General features: G+C 35.7%; 1 protein-coding gene across 1 annotated transcript in view; it reads right to left on the bottom strand.

Moving 5' to 3' along the window:
* Positions 1-6513, bottom strand: part of Serpini1 (serpin family I member 1) — an 87877-nt gene extending 81364 nt beyond the window's left edge. Inside the window, exon 1 of the mRNA XM_010606688.2 lies at positions 6328-6513. The gene's annotated coding sequence lies outside the window, so the exon portion shown is untranslated. The remainder of the gene's footprint in view (positions 1-6327) is intronic.
* Positions 6514-6521: the final 8 nt, after the last annotated feature.

Here is a 6521-nt window from a genome sequence, read left to right as displayed (position 1 = left end):
ACCCTTTTTTTTTTTTTTTTTTTTTTTTTGGTACTGGGAATTAACTCAGCACCTTCTGCTTGCAAGCAGGCAGCGGCACTACTGAGCTAAATCCCTGGCCCACATCCATATTCTTGAATGTAATCTATACAGAGATTCCTGAGTACTTTCAAGTTTAAAGTGATGATAATAAAATCATCAAATGTTTGTAATGAAATATGATGGATGAGTACTAGATGAAGTATTGGCTAGATGGCTTTTAACTAGATACCATCAGCTCTGAGGACAGCTTTTGCCTAGAGACTTGAAATTTGGTCATCAGTGATAATTTGGTGTAGGAAGATTAGAATTTGTTCATCTACCAAAAAGCAAAACAAAATAAAACTGGAGTCAGGGGGACAAATTGTTAAGAATGAGAAGAAATAAAAGTCAGAGTTAACATATTTTTATCATCACAGGATGGCTGAAAATACTGAGTTACTCACAAAAAGCTTTCACCCTATGTTGCCATGCTCCACCTATTAAAGACCAGAAGTTGTTCAACCTCTTAAAGGTAGGGCAGGTCCATGACATAGGCCAATATGTGCACTATGGACATTTGCTGGAAGTCTCTGGGAAAGCTTTTATTTCCAGTTAAGAGACAAACACTCATTAGGCACAGCTGTTCCTTATTCTGCTTTCCTTGAATGGGAATGTGATTCCTGGAATCAGCAGATTATTGTACCTGGATCTGACATCAGCCGAACACCTGGGTCTGTCTCACAGCAGGTATGAGAAAAGTCATGAGGGAAAAACCCTTATAATGTTGAGGCTCTCATACAAAAATCAAATGACTACTCTTGTTTAGAGTACTTGCTCTAGAAAAGTGTATCCCTATTGGTTTATATCGTCGTGCCTAAAACTTGTAGCTGAAAACATTCCTAATTGATGCATACTTTAAATTTTTATCTTATTAATCACTTTTGGGCCAAATAATGTGAGTAAAAATTTGCTGTTAATTTGCTGATAATTCTCAATAAGATTTGTTTCTCCTTTAAAATATCTGATTTTGTTACTATTACCTGATCTTCAATCATATTTTTAAAAACAAGTAGCTATTAGTAGGCCTTTACAATTTTCAGTTATACTTTAGAATATAGTATGATTATAGAAACTTGAAATACAGAAAAAAACATAGATTTATGTGACTTATATGTAAGATCTTTTAATTTTTAAAGTTTCCTTACCTGAGCAAATATTATACCATTGTTATGTAGCTGTAAGAATGAGTTTTGTACAAATTTTTACCTGATATTTTATGTGAAAGGACTTATGATGTAGGGTAAGTAGTTTAATATCTACAAGCAATTTAGAATATTAAATAGAAGTTTAACTAAAAGGATAAATATCTCAAAGATATTAACTGCTTCAATGACTTTAAATAGCTTTGTGAAATAAATAATTAAATGGTCTGATAAGTAGTTTAATTCAAGTTAAAGGCAAAAAAAATCGCTTCATAATATGCTCTTCATAGCATTCTATCAAGAGGTAGAAAAATGAACTAGCTCAAGTTAAATAGGGTTAAAAGAGCTCAAAAATAACCACAAAATTTATGTTATCAGGAAAATGAAAAAAGAAATCAAATGTAGGTAAAGGATCAGAAATTTTCCAGTGAGTTTTTCTGGTTCCAAAAAATCAAACCAACAAACAACGAAAAGCTAAGATGCTAGATAAGAAATGAACAAGTCGATAGGTACTTGCTGAATTGCCAGACTGCACCATGGAAATCATTATGTGACATTTGAGCTAGTGTCACTGATAACTCCAGTACAAGATATATCTGGGAAAAACACAAATTTAGAAAAACTAGGTTATTAAATCCAAGTAAATTCCATCTGTCTGGTTTGCTACTAAATTAACAGCTGTGAGGAGTCCAAAAGGCTCCTTTCCTCAACTAAACCAGAAGGGGGCCTCAAATCTGAGGTTTGGTGCTACAGAAACCATGCAAGCTTCAGCCGCTAAATAGTATAGAAAGCCAAGATTTGAAACTTATCCCTTCCTGTTATAACTCAAAAAAATTAAACAGTCGTAATTCAGTTTTAGTAAGCAATAAAAAGGCCTCCGAATATAAACATTTCACTAAAAATAAAATATTCAAGATCATTTAAATTCTGGGTGAGATAAAATTTCACGTTACATTTAATTTTTTTAAGTTCTTATTTCCATATGTTAAGGAAAAAAGTCATAAAAAGTGTGTAGATGTGTGTTGGCAAAATACTGATTCAAAGCACATCTTTAAAACAGAATTCTAGAGTCAGAGAAAAGGACCATACAAATTTCAAACGGCAGTCAATGAATAAATTCTTATTGAAAGCACACACACACACACACACACACACACACACACACACACACAAAGGTAGCGGCTAATAGTAATATTTGCTCTATATATTCAGAATCCAACAAAAGACAGTGATGTGTATTTTATTATTTAGCTCTACTATAAGCAACTTCTGTAGGCAAAGGGCTGAATTTATTGCTAAATGTCCAAGAAAAATTCACTATTTTAGTACTTGTTTGTGAAATGATGTTTCATTATAGTGTGCAAGTAGCTAACAAATTGTTACCACCTACCAAGTATGGACTAAATATTAAGCTCTCAAGGTAAGTACAGAAATCAAAACTTTGTGTTAGCTCTAAAGATACAAAGTAGGAAGAATTCAGCTAACTACAGCACACTAAATTTTTAATTCTAATGTTCATCAGATTGTGTCTGGTATGTCAAATTCAAAACAATGTTTACAAAAATTAGTGTGATTTTCTTCTTTCTTTTTTAGGGGGAGCAGGGAGAGAAAATTAGAAGCACAAATTCACTTTTGGTAGGATGAAGAATAATTTTTTTTAAAGATAAAGTTCAACAAAGATATGACTTTAAGGACTTAAAGGTAAGTGGGGCAAGCCATAGCTTGCCTGGGTGTAAAATATAAACCTTGGGCTCCTCTGTTGGAAGAGCTCTTCTCCCTCAGCTACAGTCCCTACCTTTGTAATGTCTGCAGCCCACAAAGACTGAATCAAACGGGGCTCAACTGACATTTTTGCAAAGCTAATTAGAACAACATATTTTCACAAATAATGTATTGCACAGTAATCATTCTGTGAGACCAACCAACTCTTGTCTATCAAAGTATAGAATGCTTCTATGTGTATATAACACAAGTACTGGCCAATAATTTTAATTCAGAAAGTGGTCACAAGGCAAATTCTTTATGCTGAACATGACAGAAGGTGCTCAGTTTCAACAGGAAATAGAAAAGTATATGAGGAGCTAGCAGTCTAGTACTTAAATCACAATTTCCAAACTGGAATTTGCATAAATAGGATCATGTTCTATTGTCTACTTCATATTATTTATTAAGGGGGAAGATATTGTTTTAGGTTTTTACTTTTTCATGTAATCATCTCCCACTGAGATGTGAACACATACACAGACAGGCTCTTTTCTGCTTTATTAACCCATAATTATTCAAAATCTAAAGAATTAATGCCAGTTTGACTCCACTGAAAATACTTATGTAGAAAAGTGGTATCTATACTATGATTATAGGTGTCTAGAAATTAGTAATTGCAGGGGGTGTTATCACTTCTAAAAATTCTACAAAAAACTCAAATCATTTTTCTCTCAGGCGTACGGCGTGTTTCTCAAGCAGTTTTTCCATATCTGTCCCTGTCTCCTGTCTACACAAAACCATTGGATCTTAAACCTTTCAATAGTGCTATTTTTGTCACATGCATCAATAAATCCTCCTGTTAGAAATCCATGTTACTCAATTATTTTTATTCAATAGGCTTAGAATTAGGATTTAAAAAAAGTTTTAAAGCCCAAAATATAGTACGATTTAAAATTAAACAAGTCTTTCGGTTTAAGGTTAGTAATCTCCAGTATAGTACGATTTAAAATTAAACAAGTCTTTCGGTTTAAGGTTAGTAATCTCCAGAGCCATTTCAATTCAAGAGAGACATTCTGCACTGCTGCTTTTCTTTTTCATCCTATCTTGCACTGGGGGTAGCCAAATGCAAGCAGTAAAATTAAGGGGAAAAAAATTTATAATGCTTTTAACGAAGGTAGTACTTTAAATAAAATTAACAAGCATTCTGAATACCAATCAAGAAAAGTCCAGATGATTTGAGATTAAATGTAAACATCAATAAAGAGTTCAAGGTAACAAATACCCAAATATCATATACTGATGATATTTTTCTCTCACATAAAAACGTGTTCTTACTTCCAAATGATACAGGAACCTATTTTTCTGTGATACTCTTAAAAGGATCCAAATCGTAGAAATGGGACAGTTTGGTATCTTAATACCACAAACTTATTCTTTCCTAAAGAAATTCTAGTCTTAATGTACTACACCTTGGGGCAGAGGCCCGATACACACAGTTGGAATTCAAAGTATACCTGAATTTCAATTATTTTTTTATTATCGTCTACCCATTGACTTGGCTAACAAAATTCTTTCAAAAAGATCCTTTAATAAAGGGCCTGAAAGAAATCTGTCGTCATATAATTAACTATTATAATACATGGGGAAGGGAGATAACCCAGAGACAGCAAGTGTCCAATTTCACCACATGAATTAGCAATGCAGCCTGAAAATCTAAGGCTGATTAAGGACAATGCATTTAAACACAAATAACAAGGGTAAACTCAATCTTTTTCCAAGCTTCCCTACACCCCAGTATCCACTTTTCCCCCCAAAAAAATCATTTTCATGAGGTCCTATCAGCATAGGGATTAATAGATTCCACAGTAAGGTAGCAAAGATACAATCTGATCCTTATCATGGCATGACTGATACATTTAGTGGCTATTGTCCCTTTTTCTTTCATTTAAGCTCTTGCTGCTTTTAATACTTACCTGATCTACTTAGGAACAATCTAGAAGCTGCTGCTTTTTAAAGATTTGTCTGTGAATATTTCTCTGGTGCATGAGAATGTGGGAAGAGAGTACACGAGTAGCAAAATCAGTAGTAGCATTAAGTAGGACTTAACTTTAAACGAGAAAAGCAATAATACCTTTGAGCCATTTCTTCTCAAAAAGGAAATGTGTGTGCACTACAAAAATAAAATTCAAAACCCTAAGTAAAAAATAGAAGAAAATAGAAGTTAATTACTCCTTTTTTATTGACCATAGTTCAAAACAATCCAGACAGACCAAAACACTCCACTGTCACAATCAAGGCATTTCAGAGCAAAATATGCTGCAATATGCTACTATGATTAAAAGCCATGTAATCTGGGGAACTCTAACAAAAAGAAAACGAAAATGAACTGGGCAAATATATTCTTAATACTTTTCTACAAAGAGGAGGCTGCAATTTTGTCATAGTTACACAAAGCTGGGTGAGACTTTTATCTTTTACTTAGCATTACAGGTTTCCAGAGATACTACAGTTACATTAAAAGGAATATACACGTGGTTTAATACTGAGAATAAACTATTGATTTACGACACTACATGTTTGAAACCTGAACCCATTGTTACGCATACAGCACTAAGGTTAACATAATTTACATATACGTTCTAAACTGAGAAAAGATCCTTACACAGCTTTCCTTGGATTCTTGTTTTTAAAAATGTACAAATGTTACCGGACACAAATGAGAGTAAGCAGCAGCAATGAAGTACACCACATGTTCCCATTGTAGGCTCAGCTCAGGTCTTTGTTTTCAATATTCCAGAGCCGCTGAAAGGAAAGCTAAATATCCACCCATTAAAATATATTTCCACGTTATTGCTAGCTAAAGTTTTACTTGATAGGTTCCAACTGAATTTGTCCTAGCCTGACTATTCTGGCTTACATTTGCTTAATTCAATTCTCTTGCAATTCTAGGAACCTGCAATATAACCACCCTGGATAACAGGTCCTTAGCAGGACAATCTGATAAACCAACGCAAAGGGTAGACAACGAATAGGAACGCAAAGTTATTTTCCTAATGAAAGTTCTAAAGTAATTCTGTATCAATGACAAAATTTTTGCTTTTTACCGGTTAAGCACCTATCCAGGTATCAACCCATCTACCCTTACTATGCTATGCAGGACTTCGCTCAATCACGCCGATCTCCCGGAGCAGTTGCTGCAACTCAAACCCAAAACACTAACCACGCCCTTCATACTCAGGGTCAGGCCACCTTTTGGTTTTTTGCCCGCCAAAATCCAGAAACCTACGTCTTTTACACGTCGGGGTTTGCACCGGTTTAATAACCCAAGGGAGACTCTTTGAGCTGCGACTTCCTCCAATTCCTGGGGAAGAAGCTTTCTCCCGGACAGGGTGCGGACGCCCGAGCGGGGCACCGCGCTTACCTCCCACACTTGCAACCCCTGGCGGGAGGCTGGAGCTGGGCTCCCGGCTGCGCTGCGCTTGGCTCCGCTCCTCCTCCTCTCTCCCGGGAAACTACAGCCCAGGCAGCGCCCGCGGCGGCTCCGGGGCTCGGGCTCCGCCTCCCCTGCTCCGGGTTGGCGGACTCGTCAGCTGTTACTCCTCCCCCTGCTGCTCC

The sequence above is a fragment of the Fukomys damarensis genome, unplaced genomic scaffold, assembly GCF_012274545.1.
Source record: "Fukomys damarensis isolate Sample0158 unplaced genomic scaffold, DMR_v1.0_HiC HiC_scaffold_12, whole genome shotgun sequence".
Lineage (NCBI taxonomy): Eukaryota > Metazoa > Chordata > Mammalia > Rodentia > Bathyergidae > Fukomys > Fukomys damarensis.
The sequence above is the reverse complement of the archived record's forward strand: the minus strand, read 5'-3'. Positions and strand labels throughout refer to the sequence as shown.